At 48.9% G+C, this 17450-nt stretch overlaps 1 protein-coding gene across 1 annotated transcript in view; it reads left to right on the top strand.

Moving 5' to 3' along the window:
- Positions 1 to 267: 267 nt before the first annotated feature.
- Positions 268 to 17450, top strand: part of Vdr (vitamin D receptor) — a 53590-nt gene continuing 36407 nt past the window's right edge. The window contains exon 1 of the mRNA XM_027396425.2: positions 268 to 348. The gene's annotated coding sequence lies outside the window, so the exon portion shown is untranslated. The remainder of the gene's footprint in view (positions 349 to 17450) is intronic.

Below are 17450 nucleotides of genomic sequence, written 5' to 3'. Positions count from 1 at the left end.
TACATCACGGATCACCGCAAGCAGAAACATGGATCTGCACGAACGGAATCATGAAAGACCGCCCCAAGTAGGGCAGAAGCCTGCGCCTCGCTGTGACCGGAGGTCGTGGATCCTTTCACAAAGCAGGGTCTCCTAGGCGACAGTGCAGTGGTTGACTCCAAGTCAAGAAGGTTTCAGGGCAGGAGAGGACTGGACCTGGTGGGCGTGGCTAAGGGAACAGGGCGGTCCGGGGGCGGGGCCTTGCGGGGCGGGGCCAGGTGCTGAGCCGTCTCTGCTTGTCAAAAGGCAGCTGCCGAGCCAGCCCTAAACGCCGGGAGCGCCAAGCAGCGTGTCCACCCGCCGGACCAGGTGAGGATCAGGGAGCAGCGGGAACCGGGTTCAGGGTGAGAGATTAGATTCAGGGGCGGGCGTCCGGGGTCGAGAGGTCTTAGTGCCCAGGGGCAAGAACTAGAGACCAAGTTTCGGTAGCAAAGTTGGCGATTGAGATCCGGACTGTGGTGCCATGAGGTTGGAACTCTGAGAGGGCACCCAGGTCTGAGAAAGTTGAAGTTCGTGAGATGTTGAAGAGGGGGCAGCCACCTTCCGGGATGCTTGGGGGGCTCAGCGCAGGAGTCCTTCGCTAGGACAGTTCTCACCGGACAACAAGCGTTTGTTTCCTTCCTCGGACCTGCGCTCTAGCGTGGAATGGAGGAGTAAGAAAGCAAGTGATTGGCTGTGGATGTAGCTAAGGTCTCTGGGGGTGGAGTGTGAGTAGCCTGTTTATTACCCAGTTGGGCCCATGTGTGATCACCTGTGATGGTGGAGTAGAATCCTTTAAATGGAGTTTTCTTTTGTTAACTTTCGAAAACCGCCGGTGCTTTGAGACCTAGTGTACTGGATTTCTTTATCAGAAAAGCCTGTCCACAGACGTCCAGAGGGACTCAGGGGCCAGTGTGGAAACTGAGGAAGGGATTTAAGAAATAGTTTCTGTTTGGTGAGTGAGGTTCGGAGGGAGTATTTGGAAGGGAACTGCATGATCCACTGTCGTCACGACCACTATCACCCACCTGAGGCTGCCTGCCTGTTCTGGGGGAGCCTTGCTTCTATGAGCCTAGGCCACACTCCTCTTCCTCCTCCTGCTCCTCCTCCTCTCCCTCCTCCTCCTGCTCCTCCTTGTGGTGAGTGAGTCAGCCTCCTGTCTGGGCTCAGAGCAGCAGAGGGGCCAGAGCCCAGGCAAGCAGTTGGGCAGGCATTTTCTGAGCATTGCAGAAGTTCCCTTGGACAGAGTTCAGCTCTTCCCCAGTGTCCTGGGGAAGGCCATCTTCTTCATGGACATCAGGGGTGGGGGAGTGTCATCAATGGTTATTTGATGGCCATGGGCTGATTCCAGGTGACCAAGAAGAGACTTTGACTGTTCTCTGGGATTGGAGGTACATCCCAATATTATAGGCTTACCAGCTACTGGATCCACTTCTACTGTGTTAGTGAGCCATCTTGCCTAGTAAGGCAGGCATAGAGGAGAAATCGGAAGAGAGTTTGGGGAGCAGAAAAGGCAAGCAAGGTTTTTTCCCAGGCTAGGGAGTAAGAGTGGATTCTCAGAGGCAGAGGGGGTTGTCTGGACCTAGGTCCTCAACTCTGTGAGCTAAGGGTATTTTACATTTGGGAACCATCGCTATTTCTTTCCCAGATTAACACTGGAGAGAACTGTGTGGATCTCTGTGGAACACTTTTCAGTACTGGCATGCAGCCAGAACAGGAGGTAGTAAGAGTGAAATCCTCTGCTGGTTTTGTTTTAGATACTAGAGACCCTTGAGCAGAAATGGGTAACCTGGGCCCCCACTCAGTAGCCTTTTCTAGCTTGTTTGAGAGGAACCCAGGGAGCCTGACACAGTTACATTGCCTCAAACTGTAAAGAGGTAGGAAATCACATTCTGTGCTCCGGCTTTAGGTTTGGCTATTCCTGAGCAGCCGTGACTTGGTTCCTGACCAAGACGGAGAAGGGACTGGGAAAGGAGAGAAAGGAAGAGAATCAGGCAGCCCAGCTGACCCCTCACACTTCCCCAGATACAATCCTATGCCTGTGCTTCAGGATGTTGTGCTTATTTGTAATGACGTTTCTCAGCTCCATCCCCTGTCTACCTATGAACTGATCTCTTTGAGGGACAGAGCCCTCTGGAAGCCCTCAAAAACCCCCTGGACCTCTGCCTTCAGCACAGATTGCAGGTATCCAAAGCTTAGGCCTTCAATAGAGGAAGGCCTAGGATAGTGGTTCCCAACCTTCCTAATGCTGCGACCTTTTAATACAGTTTCTCGTATTACGATGACCCCAACCATAAAATCATTTCGTTGCTACTTCATAACTGTAATTGTGATACTGTTATGAATTGTAGTTTAAATATCTGATGTCAGAATATCCGATATGTGACCGACCTCTTGTGGAGGTCATGACCCACAGGTTGAGAACCACTGGCCTAGGGTCTGGTGGGCTAGACCAAGAAGTTACCCAATACAGGAGAATTCTGTTGTACAGTTTTTCACCCTACATCCTAGGGATTGGCTACAATCAGCGTCTGGGCTGCTGCTGTCTATGCAGAATGGCAAGGCCAGGGTACCTGGGTCACATTCTGATGTGTAGCTGGATGGTGGGTTAGAGGGCTCCAGCTTCTGCTTGTCACTGCTGTGATGTTTGGGATGCAGGTAGAGGGAATAAGGACACAACCAGATTTGATTAAGAGCCTCCTGTGTGTCCCAGCATAGTGCCAGGCTGCCAAGGGATGTCAGCAGGCAGATCTCAGCAGGCCAGGCTTCTGCCTCCAAAGAGAGCTCCATGAGGAGCAGCAGCCCTGGCACCATCTCCACTGCTGTCCAGTCGAAGGCTCTGATGGGCTGAAGCCAGCTGGGCAGCTGCTCTAGACCAGCAGGACCTCACTTGTAGCTGCTGCTCTCTGATTTGTCCTTAACATTCCTTAGTGACTGTGTGATTTACTGTCCAAACTGGGATGCTCATGAGTTAAAGGGGGTTTTGTGTGTGGCCATGCAGAGACATAAACCCAAACCCAGGAGAGCTGCAAATCTACTCATCCAAACCCAGGAGAGGTCACACAGAGTGATTAAGGGACAAGGCAGGTGGGAGAGATGTAAGGCTAAGTGAGATGAGAGTGGAGCCACATAATTCTCAGGCTAGCCTTAGTTGGTCATTCCAGTCCCTTCCTTAAGGGTAGTATTGCTCCTGGCCACCCTGACCCAAGACCCAGCCCACCACCATGAAAGAAGTGACATTCTTTCATCCTTCACTTGTGGCTGGCCTTGGCTTTGGGTTTTCCTGTGCCACCCCTACCTCAGACAGGGACACCAAGGCCTGTGAACTCCTCTTCAGCTTCCCCAGGGGAACTGGCGTATAATGAAGCCAAGACTCAGCCTTGCACTTCCTCTTCCCTGCTTCCTATAGACTCTTTCATTTGTCCTTCCAGCTTCCCAGACCTCTGGGGACTCAAATCCCACAAAGAGGTTCCATTCTATTTATTTATTTATTGTTTTGTTTTGTTTTTCAAGACAGGGTTTCTCTGTGGCTTTTGGAGGCTGTCCTGGAACTAGCTCTTGTAGACCAGGCTGGTCTCGAACTCACGGAGATCCGCCTGCCTCTGCCTCCCGAGTGCTGGGATTAAAGGCTTGCACCACCAATGCCCGGCAAAAGGTTCCACTCTAAAGTGAGTACACAAGCAGGGAGGGAAAGGCAGTCAAACTTTGTCCATGTAGATAAAGGGCACAGGTCACTTGGAATCTGGATCCAGCTGCTGAGCAGGGCATGGAACTGATGCCCTTGGATGCAAGTCTCCCATCTCTGGCTGTTAGAGAAATGGTCGAGGGTGGGGACAGACACCTCTTGCTCAACCTAAACTATAAGCGTTGGTGGCAGCGACAGCATCCTGTGGTAGTGACATGTGGAAGAGAAACTGCCCTCCCTTTTGAGTCCTGGGCCTTTGTAGTCCAGATACTCCAAGCAGCCTCTCTGGAGAGTTCCCAGAGGCTGAGTATCTGAGTGATTAGGGCGTAGGACATGGGGGAGTGGAGGAGCCTCCATGACTGTGAAGTGACTGTCTACTCTGGCAAGCAGGAAGTCATTCTGTCCTATTACCATAAATGAAGAGAGTGAGCAGGACCTCTTTGGAAATCCCACCTGCTTGTGTGTAGGGTGGTGACAGTGATACCTCCCCCCAGCTGGCTATGTGTGTGTGTGGTGATGGGGGTAAGACCTCCCCCCAGGCTGGTGGCTAGTGGGTGAATGGCAGAGGCTAGAGGCAGAAACAGGGAACTGTGAAAGGCTGAGTGTGTGCCATGCTTCTACAAACCTGCCCTGCAGGTCTCATGCCAAAGAATAGACTAAGCAGTGTTCCCAGAACCAGATGCCACACAAAGTCCTCATTCTACACAGGGGAGAGTCCTGGTCCTTGGCAGGGTGTGAGCAGCTGTACCAGCGGGAAAGTGGAGTTTGGGCAGGACTCAGTACCAGTTCCTGGGAAGCTACCACCTCTCACCGGCCTTCTGATGCCAAGCCGAAGCTTTGAGGTATTCTGCATGGTGTGACATTCCAGGCACTGTGAAGTTGTCAACCCTTTGCTGGTGACAGGTCTAGTGTGTGTGCCACCTGCTGGCACTGGAGCCATAGCTCCAGGAACGGTGGCACATTGAGCACTACAGTACCAGATGCTGTCCTGTATCCTTAATAATAGTTTCCGGGCCTCACCACTCTACCTTCTGAAGAAGGAACAACTCCTGTACCCACTCTGGAGATGGGAAAACTGAGGTTTGGTGAAGCTGCATCATACAAAGGAGAGTCAGGACTGATACTTAAGTCTGTAGGATGCTGAAACCACACCAGGAAACCCCAGGAGTTCTACACCTCTACATTCCCAGGGCAGTTACAGACACTTAACACTGTGGCTGGCATGTTATAGGCCCGTAATAAATGTTTGTGAGCTGTAGGGTTAGGATTACTAACTAGTTTGAACAAGCTGACCTGAGAGTAAGTTCTCTTTGGCCAAAGATTGCTCTGGGGATGGTAGTGTCTCAAAAGGCTCCTTTAAACTTCCACACCTCTGTTGTGGTCTTAGATACACACCAATTTCAGAGGCATCAGAGAACCTGAGAAATGCAAGGTTATTCAGAAGTTACACAGAATCCAACAAGACTCGGAATGCCTGGGACAAAATGAAATGAGAAATCCTCTTTAAATTTCAAACAAATCACCGTGGCATGCTAAGTGAGAAGGTTCAAGGCCACTGTCCCACCAGCCCATCTGAGCTCTTCTTCAGCTTCCTCCACCCTGCCCTGACTGTTCATTTTAGGCTCCTGACCCCAGCTCTCTTATCTGGAGAAATGGACTCTAGCCTATTCTGATGGCTTCCATTCAGGCCCTGGGATGAGCTCCTGAACCTTTTCATTTACATGCTTCCCCTAGTGTTAAAATGCTATGATGTCCTCTGGCATGTGGTTAGAGGGTTTGAGGTTGGGAAGAGCAGAAGAAATAGAGTCAGAGTTTCTGGCTCTGGTAAGCTTGGGCATATTTCTTATATTTTGGTTGTGAGCCTAGCCTTTAACGGCCAAGCCATCTCTCCAGCCCTTGGGAAAATTTCTTAATCCCTCCAAATTCCTGTTTCCCTATCTGTAAATTGGGATGATTGTAGATGCACAACTGTTGAGTATTAGCTGCGCAAAGTCAAGTGCCTGTCACGGAGTAGGCTCTTGCAGTCCATTTGGCGGACATGGACTGAGACACTGGGGATGTAACAGCAAATAGAAAGCTGACCATGATTGTTTCCAAATTAATAGCGCAGAAACCCAGGCGTTGTGGAAGGTTCTGTGGGAACTCAGGAGTGGATGTCCTATTACCTGGCTAGATGCAGATTTGGTAAACTGACTTCAAGAGAATTCTGCCATGTGCTAGCTAGACAAGGAAGGTGGGAGCATTGCTGAGTGTGATTCTGAGGGAGCATTCTGTGTGATTCGGGTTCTTCAGCTGTTTTTCTGTTTTGTTTGTTTTTTTTTTAATTGAGAACTAACATATCATACAAGAGTATATAACATTCTTACAGATGTTACGCAACCATGTTAACCACCTAAGTTAGGAGAAGAGCATTTATAGTAACTAATTAAACTTTTTAAAGTATATGTGTGTCTGGGCTGACAAGAAGGCTCAGTGGGTAAAGGCACTTACTGCCAGAACTGACAAGCTGAGTTCAGTCCCCAGAACCCACATGGTAGTAGGGGAGAACCGATTCCTACAAATTGTCCTGACACCCACATCTGTATTGTGGTGAGTGCACACACACACGAGCACACACATGAACACATAATAAGTGAATAAATGTAAAAAAAATTTAACATGTGCACATGCATGTGGGTGTGTGTCTGTGTGTCTATGTGTAGGCAGGCATGTAGGCCAAAAGACAAGCTAACTGTTTACCTCTGGAACACTGTCTCATTGGCTGGAGTGCATCAATTAGGCTAGAGAGGCAGACAGTGAGCCTTGGGGATCTGCCTGTTTGCACCTCCTGGTTTGGGATTACAAACTCCCTGCCACTCAAGGATCAAACTGAGGCCTCATGCTTTGGGGGATAAGCAATTTACCCACTGTGCCTTCTCTCCAAACCATATGGTCTCTTGATCACCCTTGGCCTAACCCTGTTTACTGGCATCCCTCTCATTTTCCAGTGCAAGGGAAATTTGGGCTTATTATTCCTTGCTTTTCTTTCCAAGTTATTATCTAAGTGTTTTTAAAACACTGTATGGAACTGGGCTACATGGCCTTGAAGTTTTCACACACCACTCTCTGTCACATGCTCTTTCACTGAAGCTGTATTTCTGAGGCTCTGACACACATTAGTTAAGGTCCTGGTGGAGTGTTCCAATGTGAAAATGCCACACGTTGTATGTCTTCCTTCTTGTGGTAAGTCATCTGGCTTGTTTCCAGTTTGGGACTCCTATGAAATGGTGATATTCTTGCTTCCTAGTTCATCTAGGAATGACATTGCTGGTACACACAGAACTCCATGTTTGAAAGATCCCATTCTTCCTCAGGTTTTTCAACACTCAGTATTGACTTCATCTCTAAAACGACAGAGTTGTGCTAGACAAGTTTCTGCAGCCCCTTTTAGCTACTGCAGTTATTGTCATGCCCAGGGACCTGTTTTCTGGCTGGTGGATGTGCTAGTCTGAGGCACTGTGGACATATGGACCCTGATTCTGTTACTTCTGTGCCTGACTTCTGGATGTGGTTGAAGCTTTATCTTTCTGGCCCTTCTTCCAGCAGTGGATTAGGGACTCACGTCTACAAGCTTGCCAAAATTTCACAACTCTTCACTTCTCCCCAGAGCACAATGTTAGCACTGAGCATATATGTTTAGATGCTCAATTAACACCTTTTGGGTTGCATTTTTGCCAAGTGGTTGGGGAGAAGTACATATTCTCCTTGGACATACATTTTTAGAAAAGGGTAGAGACCATGTGAGCCATGAGCATTAGTTAATCACAGCACTGAGGCTAGGGCTATGATGGGATTTCTATAGGGTTTCAAGGATACTTAAGGCTCCAGGCAAGACAGATTTCTTCATTGGTCAGTTGTTCAGAGTCTGACCTTGTCTCTTTAGCTTTCTGTCTTGTCTTGTTTGTGAATCGGGAAGTAGCTGGAGGGCTGAGATGAGGGTACAGAGAAGTTGCCATGGGAGAAGGGGAGAAGGGAAGAAGGGGAGAAGCCAAATGCTTTCAGCCTGCCTGGGGATGCTAGGGAAAGCCTTTACTAACTGCTCAGCATCCTGGTAGCTACATAAACAGTCAGCTGCCCACCCACCCACCCACCCGACTAAAGAATGTGGCTGGCTGGGCAGTTGCATGGGCCATCCTAGCCATCAATGCTATAATTACCCCAGCCAGTCTGTGCCTGTCAGCTCCAAGGGAAGACAAGTACCTCTGCCCTGAGCCTCACTCACCTTGGCTGCCAGGCCCTGCCTATCTTCCCCCTATGTTGCCCACACCCCCAACTCCACCCAATGTCTCTCCCTACAGCAACCTTTGACCCTTATGAGGTTACCGTATTATATAATAGCTGAAAGTCATGTTAACCAAAGGTTAGTAAAACTTACCATATTCCAGGCACTCTATTAAATGTTTCTTATACGTTTTCTCACTTAGGCCTCTCCCTGATTTATGAAGAGGAAATGGAGGTTCAAAGGGATTAAGAGGTTGGCTCTCCTGCCCAAAGTCATTAAGTTACTGTGAAAGAACCAGTACTTCGGTTATGGCCTTTCTAGGACTGGGACAAGCCCTCGTCACATGGTGGCTCTCTCTTCTGTAGCAGAGGTCATTCAGCTCAGTGTGCCCTCTCCTTCTCGTTATGAGGGTTGGAAACGAGATGTCCAGTGAGGCCTGGCCAGGGTGATCAGGGCAGCTGCAAGCTGGCCGAAAGGTTCTGGAAAACACCTCCAGGGCAGAGTTCTTTGTTCCAAATGGTTCTGAATTTCCGGCCTTGTGCCAGGGATGGGAAGTTACCTCTGCCCAGCCTATTTGGCAAGCACATGTACATCTTGGGTGCCATGATGTGAAGTGGAGGAGGGGCTGCCTCAGGTAAAATTCCATCCTAATGAACTCCACTTGAGATCTGAGGCCTTTGTTACAATCCCTTGTGCAGCCTGAGAAAGGGGGGGTGGGTGAGGAGAGATCATTAAAAGTTGGGTGTCTCTAAAAAGGACCCTAGATGCTCTGATTCTGGGAAGAGAGAAAAAGTCAAATCCATAGCGGAACCCCCTTGAATACCAAATGTCTGAATAGTTGAGGGCCAGCCTGGGTGAGGAGATCTTGAGCCTGACAGTGCTGTGACTGTGTGTTCAGTCACGCACTATCCCCACTCTGTTGTGAGCCCCAATAACAGAATCCCATCACCAAAAAGTCCCTGCTCAGCAACGGGTTCCTAATGCATCAGAGTGCTTCAGAGGCCACTTATCGAATAGATATACATTTGAGAATGCTGGAGTAAAAACGAACAGCGAGGGGCAGTGTCTGAAAGAGTAAATTGTCTTTAAAAGCCAGACTGAAGTTTGGGTGAATCCTCCCCAGTGATTATCCCCATTGGACACCAGCACCTAAATTGATTGAGCAGGCGCTGTGTGTCAGACGGGACTAAGCTGTTGACACGAATTATCCCATGGACCCCTCCTCACAGGCTGAGGAGGTGTGTACTGTTGTTTTTTTCATTTCACAGTTAAGGGAACAGAAATTGAGAGTGTGGGCGGTTGTGAGTGCAACAAGTACAAGGGCAGGGCCAGGGCTTGGGCCCGGCCAGGTAAGCTGGCTCCAGAGGCCCTCTTCCAGCTGCATCTTTCTGACCACAGGACTCTGCTGTCACTGTGGGCTGGTACAGGGGCCAAAGCCAGAGAGAGTAAAGCTGGAGGGGTGAGATGAGATCGACTTGGAGGACTTCGGGCTGATGTGTAGAGATGTGGCCCACCTCAGGCTAGCAAGAATGCTGTTGGAGCTACAGCCCAGTGTGGCCTTATGATCCAATTAAGTTTTTATAGCAAGCTAAACATGCTAGACAGGTAATATTTTGTTTTTTTTTTTTAAATGAAATCCCCCTCCCTCTCTCTCCCTGCCCCTCCTCTCTCTTTCTCTCCAGTGCATGTGAAGATGGGGTTGTGTGTGTGAGGAATGGGGTTGTGTGTGAGGAATGGGGTTGTGGGTGAGGGATGGGGTTGTGTGTGAGCACCTGTGTGGGCCAGGAATCAGTCTCAGATATCTTTCTCTATCGTCTTTTACACCTTTTATTTGTTTGGTTGGTTTGGTATCCCTGTATCCCTGCCTGTCCTGGAACTCTCCCTGTAGACCAGGCTGTCTTTAAACTCACAGAGATCTGCCTGGCTCTGCCTCCTGAATGCTGGGATTATAGGTGTGCGCCAGCACTGCCTGCTCCCTACACCTTTTTTGATGAGACATTATCTCTTACTGAACCTGGAGCTCATCAATTTGACTAAACCAGCTGGTTGACCAGAAAGCCCCAGGGATCCTCCTGTCTTTTCTCCAGCATTGGGATTATGAGCACAACCCACCATGCTGGCTTTGTTACGTGGGTGCTGAGTGCTAAGGATCCAAACCTGGGTCCTTAGGCATGGCAAGCACTTTATATCAGATGAAATCTGTTTGTTTTTAATGCAAATAATGAATTTTTAAGACTTGTACTCTGGTGGCTGCAGGAAGATCTCTGTGAGTTTGAGGCCAGCCTGGTCTCCAGAGCAAGTGGCAGGATAGGCTCCAAAGCTACACAGAGAATCCCTGTCTCGAAAAACAAAAAAACAAACAAAAACAACAACAAAAACCAAAAGAAAGTGTACACCTGAAGTCCCTCCTGCCCTCCAGTTTCCCCCTCCCTCTCTTTCAGCCTCCCATATGTTGTCTCTCTAGTTGGTGATTCTCCCATGAGCCTTAGAGGGAAAGAAGCTAACAAGGCTAGGGCTGTGGTTCAGGAGGTAGAGTGCTTGCCCAGTGGGCACAAAGCCCTGGGTTTGACTCTCTAACATGGCATAAACTGGGTTTGGTAGCCCACACCTGTATTCCCAACACTTGGGAAATGAAAGCAGGAGGATCAGAAGTTCAAGGTCATTCTTAGCTGTGCAGAGACTTTGGGGCAGAGAGCAGCTACATAAGACCACCTCTCAAACAAACAAACAAAACCACAAGGAGCTAACAGCTAACTAAAGGGTCATAGGGAAAAATGAAACAAGACTGGGAAAACAGTGGAGCTTTGTTACGAAGCCAGTGCTCAGCATACACTCCGAAAGACCTCTGTGCCTGTGAGTGATGCTGGGAATTGAACCTGGGCCTCCGTGGTCCACCACTGAGCTACACTCCCAACCCCTGTTCTGCACTTGGTTCTCCCAGGTGGGATTTGGTGCTTCTAGGTGCTAGCAGAGAGCTGGTCATGTGCCTCAGATCCTTAATTATCCTTAGCTTCTGCCTTCTTCCTGAATGTATTATTCCTCCTCTTCAGTACCTGGGAGAATCATAGTAAAGTAACAGCTAGCGTTTCTATGGAGCGGGATGATTTTTATAACACATTTGGAAGTGTTTTATCTCAGCTGATTCAACCGTCTTGTGAGATGTGTATAGTTTAACTTGAGGTTCAGTGAAGGAGCAGTGTTTCTCCTCTTCCCATTCAAAGAGAGCAGGAGCTATGCCTGGAGACTTACCACCCTGGCTCCCACAAGATCTGACCTTCACTTCCCACCTTGGGACCACAGGTGGTGGCAGGTGGCAGTAGGTGGTGATAGACAGTAGTGACTGAGTGCCTCTCCTCAAAGCCTGGTTCCAGGGGGAGTAGGAGGTGGGTATGTGGAAGGACCTGAGGGGATGGTGGCCCATGTCCAGCTTCCACCCCCACCGCCTGTCACCATGAGCTATTATTCCAAAAGCAAGGAAGAAAATAGCTCACTCAAGAGAATTATTTTTGTCTCTGTTAAACTTCAATCCAGGGCTCTTGAAGAACCAGCTACAGAGATGTTTTTCAGGTCAGCAGGAGTCCTGGGACAGAAGGGGAAACAGTGGGCAAGAGGCCACCACCTTTACTCCCAGGGGCAGGAAGGGCCATGGGCACTGGCCTCGCCTAGAAAGCTGCACATTAATAATAGCATTAGTGTCCACTAGAGCTTAGGTAAGGGCACCAGTGAGTTTGAACATATGGTCTCATATGGCAAAGATAGGGCTCACCACCTCTGCCCATGATGTAAGTTGTTTGTGAGTGCTGTATATTTTTGCACCCAGTCTCCTTCCTTAAAGTGACACCTGGCAACATGAAAGTGGCTTGTTGGCCAGGAGGGCCAGATAGGCTGAGTGGCCAGGCAAAGGTAGATTTGGAGATCTGGAACGTGGGTGGTATCTGCTCTTACTGTGCCCAGAAACCATATCTTGTCACCGCAGGCAACTTGATGAATGTAAGAAAAATTGACTGGTAATGTGAGAGCCGAGTTGTTCATCGGCTTCCATCCCATCTGGTTAAAACATTTGTTCTCTCCATCTTCTGTGAAAGTTGTGTGTGTGTGTGTGTGTGTGTGTGTGTGTGTGTGTGTGTGTGTGTGTGTGTGTTGGCCTCCAGTTGGGCTGAAATATTATAGAACACTCTCCTCTGTCTCACCCTTGTAACTCAGTGACTAATGGAATCTACATCCCATGGGGATGCACCCAGGGGCTCTCCTACATGTTTTTTGTCCTCTCTGGTGCTTACCTGCACCATAACATGTGTCACACTGAGTCAGGGGGTCCTGTTTGTCATCCCCTGTGGACTGTAAGCTTCAAGAAGGCCAGAGCTACATCTTACTTTCCATATGCCTCCAGCTTCTAGTTCCAGCTGTGCCTTGGAGTCGGTGTTTAGAGCTAGGCAGAGGTCACCACCAAAGGTCAGGTAGCAGCTGAGGAAATATCTCAGGGGTAGACTGCTTGCTTGGCATGCTCAAGGCTCTAGATTCAGTCCTCCATACAAACATTAGGTAACAGAAGCTAACTCCAGTGTCCACCACTGTGAGACCAGAATAAATGCTATTGTCCTTCTAATGTGTCCCCCAGAGAGATCTACACAGTTATATACAGAGTGATGACAAAAGCCTGAGCAAGCCAGGCGTTGGTGGTTCACGCCTTTAATCCCAGCACTCGGGAGGCAGAGGCAAGCAGATCTCTGTGAGTTTGAGGCCACCCGGTCTCCAGAGCGAGTGCCAGGAAAGGCTCCAAAGCTACACAGAGATACCCCACTCAGAAAAAAAAAGCCTGAGAAAATCAAAGGTCTGGCAAAGTATTCTAGGGAGATATCACTCTAATCAAAATCTGGGAAGCAGCCGGAGTTGCTTGGGGTGACTGTTGGTGCCCTTTAAGGCTGAGACCCTCCCACTTGGCCTAGACTTGAAGCTTCACATGGGGACATCTCTCCTCACTAAGGAGCCAGAAAATACAGAGGACACCTTATGGTAAATTGGTTCTTCATGAAACTGGCCCTTGCCAAGCCTGCTTATCTCAGAGAAGTCCAGAGCCCTTAACTGATTCCAGTGCAGGCCTCAGAACCTATCCCACCCAGAATTGCTGGAAAAGCCCGTGAAGGTCCCACCACAGCCTGGATCAGGTCCTCTTACAGGACTTGGAGGAACTGAGGCAGCCAGGGTTTCAGGGTGCTACATCTCTCATTGCCACCGGCCAGCTCCAGCTCCCAACACCTGCCTTTTTCTGTGTTCCTATACATGGTGATGGGCAGGAATAGAGTGAAGGCACCTGTGTTCTGATAACACATGGGGACAACTGGGAGATTGCCATGATTTCAGTCCCTCTATGGAGAGGACAGAAGCATAAAAGGGGACAGGTGCTAGATAATAGGTCAAGGGTTAGTAATTAGTGGCAACTGGGAAGCCACAGGCTCTATCTTCTTTATGGAAGGAGCCTAGACACGTAGGCCAGTTTCTCTGCTTACCCTGGAGAGAGAGTAAAAATGATCCATTTTCCTCCACTCTGAGAAGCTAGGGTTTTGCAAGCCATAGTGAATGGATAGATCAACTAGTTATTTTTGCAGCCCTGCCAATGTGTGACATCCTGAGCAGTATCTGGGATGGAGAGTTTAGGATGAAGCACAGGCTTCCTGCCCTCCCCAGTCTAGAACCTTCACTCTTTTCCTTCTAATGGCTAATCTGACATACATAGTTCTGTGATGACAACTTCTCAGGGGTCTCTTTTGCTTATCATAGCAGCCCCAACATTCAATTAGTGCCATGTCACTATCTGTGGACAAGGAACCAGGAAAGGACACTGAGGGACAGTGACTGGGTAGTTGTCCAGCTGGTTTTAGAGGCCGAATGCAAACAAGAGATCTAATGCCAAGGACCACCAGTGTCTTAGAGCTCAAATGACCTGGAGTGCTGACCTGTCACCTGATGTAGGTAGAATCCGAGTGACTGAGAGATGAATGACATCTGTCTCAGGAGGGAAATAAGAAAAAGAAACCTGACCAGGGTCAGCTAGGGCAGGGAGAGGTGGGCCTCCGAGCTTTCTTTCTGAGCTCAAGTGAACCAACCTCCAGAACCTCTGCATTGGATGATTCAGCCCAGAGAGAGATGTGAGGGTACCCAAAGCTGGGCTTGGGGATGTCTTAGAAGAAGAAACAGGGGGCTTTTCAAAAACAAAGCTCCATTTAGCTATCAGCTGTTTCAGCAATAGCATGGTTGGATCATCACAGGAGTCTGAATTTCCCTGTATTCTTGGGGTTGTCCCAAATTTTATTCCTTGGTCTCCAAGTTACTGGGCAAATAATCCCCTTTCCCCCCACAACTTTTATGTATGTATACCTGATACCCCTGAGCAATGCCCATCCTAATATCCCAGGAAGGCCCAGCTAGAGTTTCAAAAGATCAGGTCAGGTATACCCCATGTTCATCTAAATGCCTTCTAGCTATATTGACTCCATGCTCATTGGCTATGAAGGCTGAATCCAAGAGCTGGACATGCAGGAAGAGAGTAGACCTCAGCCACCCTTCTGTTTCTCTGTATTTGCTGTTCAAGAGGGATTGACCCTAAATGGTCACAACATTCTATCAGGGCTTTTGCAGGGGCCTTCCCACAGCCACCTTCAAAGAATGAAAGCCATCCTATGGCTCATTTCTCCCTACCCCATAGACTATTGGGAAGTTGCTTGGGTTGGCAATTAGATTTCTTAGGACTTGGCCAGGGTGGTGGTGAGGAAGCACACTTTCTTGTTATGTAGCCTCAGATAAGTCACTTTCCTTCTGAGACCCTCAGTTTCCTCAGCTGTCAAACCTGAGAGATTGGCTTTGTCTCATGACAGGTCTGGCTCCCCATGTGCTCTGCCAGCCACCATGGCTGCCCACGCTTTCCAGCAATGATGGGGCCTCCTGCCTGTTACCTGGAGAGCAGTAATCGGCCCAGAAATCTTGTTGACAAAGCTGAGGGCAGAGTTTCCACTGGAAAAAAAGCAGCTTGCAGGAATAATTGTTGCTGATAAGAAGTGGAAATCCATCTGAGAAAGCCGTGTGCCTCCTTCCCCATTGCCTAGGGGCTCCTAACTCTAAGTTTTGCCCAGCTTTAAGACGCTGCTTGTACACCCAAAGGCGATAGGAGAGTTAGTCAAGAGATTCATGAAAAATGGGAATTTGTAGCCCAGTTTCTATGGCATGACTCTCTACCACGTGATGCTATAGGATACCAGTCCATGACATTTACAGGTTCTTAGGGGTGTATATCTCCCAAATGGCTGATTAATAACCACCCCAAATGGTAAACTCCTTCCTGTCAATTGCTGGGACCATCAGCCACTGAATTTACTATCATTCTGTTAGAGGCTAAATAGGTTTGGTAAGCATAATAAATGGCATGTGTGTAGTGCTGTGGTGCTGAGGATGGGGGCAGCAGACGGTCCTGGTTGGAGCACATGCAGTCCACATGCAGGGCTCCACCATCCCTCCCTCCCTTGGGAAGGCCATGGAGGCAGACAGAGCCTGCACTTGCTGTCTTCCTTCCTGCCCTTGTACAAATCACGAGCACACCTTGGGTTGATTAAAAATGAAATACATCTCGAGTTTCCTTCCTTTCGTCTCCTGCTACTCCATTCATACCCTAATACTGTAGGTCTTTTACTTTATGACAGTTTGCTGACTGGTGGCAGAAAAATCTTTTTAATTTGCACAATGACCCCGTGTGGTGGCCCCTTCAAACCGTCCCTCCAAAAGACCCTGAGAGAATGGCTTACTGGGCTCATCTGAAAGGAGCTGGCCCTGCACGGCAATTGGAAGCTACACGGCTTCTTTGCATAATGAACTTTCTAAGCAGGGGCTCATCCAAAGAGAGTGGATTGCCACGAACTGTGGTTCTCTATCAGGAAACTGATCAGAATATTCTAGAAGAGAACTAAGATGGTTGGGTCAGATCGTGATGGGTCACCGTTCAACGCTGAGCTGTGGAGGGCGGGCAGTGAGACAAGGGGTAATTAGATTCCGTTTGCTTGTGCAGTACACCTTCTCCCTCCCTCGTTTTCACTCTGCACACCACCCCCCTCCTGCCCCAGTTTCTTCTGGGAGATAATGCTGAGATTGTTCTAGACACAGAAAGTGGGTATAGAGTGCGAATGGTGCAGACAGAAGGAAGTATTTACCGTGGCTGGCCCTGATATCACTATGCTTGACATGCTCAAATAAAAAGACAAGTGAAAGGTTAGAAGGGACATACAGAGCTCATCCTGGGCACAGGAAGATGGCAAACATGAAGAAGAAGGGGGAGAGGATGAGGAAGAGGAGGAGGAGGAGGAGGAAGAAGAAGAGGAAGAAGAAGAAGAAGAAGAAGAAGAAGAAGAAGAAGAAGAAGAAGAAGAAGAAGAAGAAGAAGAAGAAGAAGAAGAAGAAAGAAGAAATGAGCTTGTGCACACAAGTCCACCTGCAGTTTTTGCAGCCACATAGGCCTACTTACCCCAGAGGAGCCTGATGTGAGGCTCTCTCTGTGGGTGTGCATGTTAGGAAGAATTCTCGCCTCTGAGGGGAATGACTTGGTTTCTCATATTCTTCTAAAAGGAGCAGGAGCCTTGAGACAGTGTCAACCATTAAAAAGCCAAGTTTTGATCACTGGTTCCCAAGCTGTCTGAAGGTGCCTCTCCTGAGCACTCATTCAATATTTGGGAGTGCATGGGGTTATACCGTTCACAGGGCACTATGTTCTTCCTGGTCATTAGCATCAGAAGATGAGTGTGTCACCTAAGGTGTGAATGTTGGGCTTATCTGAGGGATCAGGGGTCATTCTCAGTGACAGCCTCATCTTGATGGGACTTTCTCATCCCATCAAGACTTCAGTAGCCAGCCTCATTCCAGTTCCAGGCCATCCATCCACACACTTGCAGCTCAGTCACCCACAGGACCCCAAGGAAGGATCTATGTATGTTGTGTCCTCGACTTAATCTGAGCTCAGGGTCTTTGCTGATGGAACATGGCACATGTGTTTTGAACTGGGCAAGTGGGGGTGGAGGGGAGGCAATGGTTGTGACATTAGTGTCGGGCAGGAACTGTGTGATCTCATTTCTTGCTAAGACAAGGTCAGGGCTAGGTCAGGGTCAGGAATAGGTTGCTCTGGGGACAGCCCCAGCAAAAGTGGAAGATGTTCTCTGCTCAGAACACGATTGCTGGTGGGTGTGCGGAGACATGAAGTGTTTTTTCCACTGGTCCCCACTTGGAGCCCATGTCTTTGACCCACTTTCCTATCCACTTGCTCGTGGACCTAGGAGCTGACTCCAGCATAATTCTGAAAGGGCCACCCAGTGGCTGACTGCATCACAGAATTTCCCGGATGTGGGGGCTGGCATCAGCATCATTCTTCCCCTCTGACCATGGGGTTTTTGTGTGTTTTTCTGCATCACCTCCTGACTTAGTAGACATGAATGCTATCTTGGGCTTTTGGTT

This window comes from Cricetulus griseus, chromosome 2, assembly GCF_003668045.3.
Source record: "Cricetulus griseus strain 17A/GY chromosome 2, alternate assembly CriGri-PICRH-1.0, whole genome shotgun sequence".
NCBI lineage: Eukaryota > Metazoa > Chordata > Mammalia > Rodentia > Cricetidae > Cricetulus > Cricetulus griseus.
The sequence above is the reverse complement of the archived record's forward strand: the minus strand, read 5'-3'. Positions and strand labels throughout refer to the sequence as shown.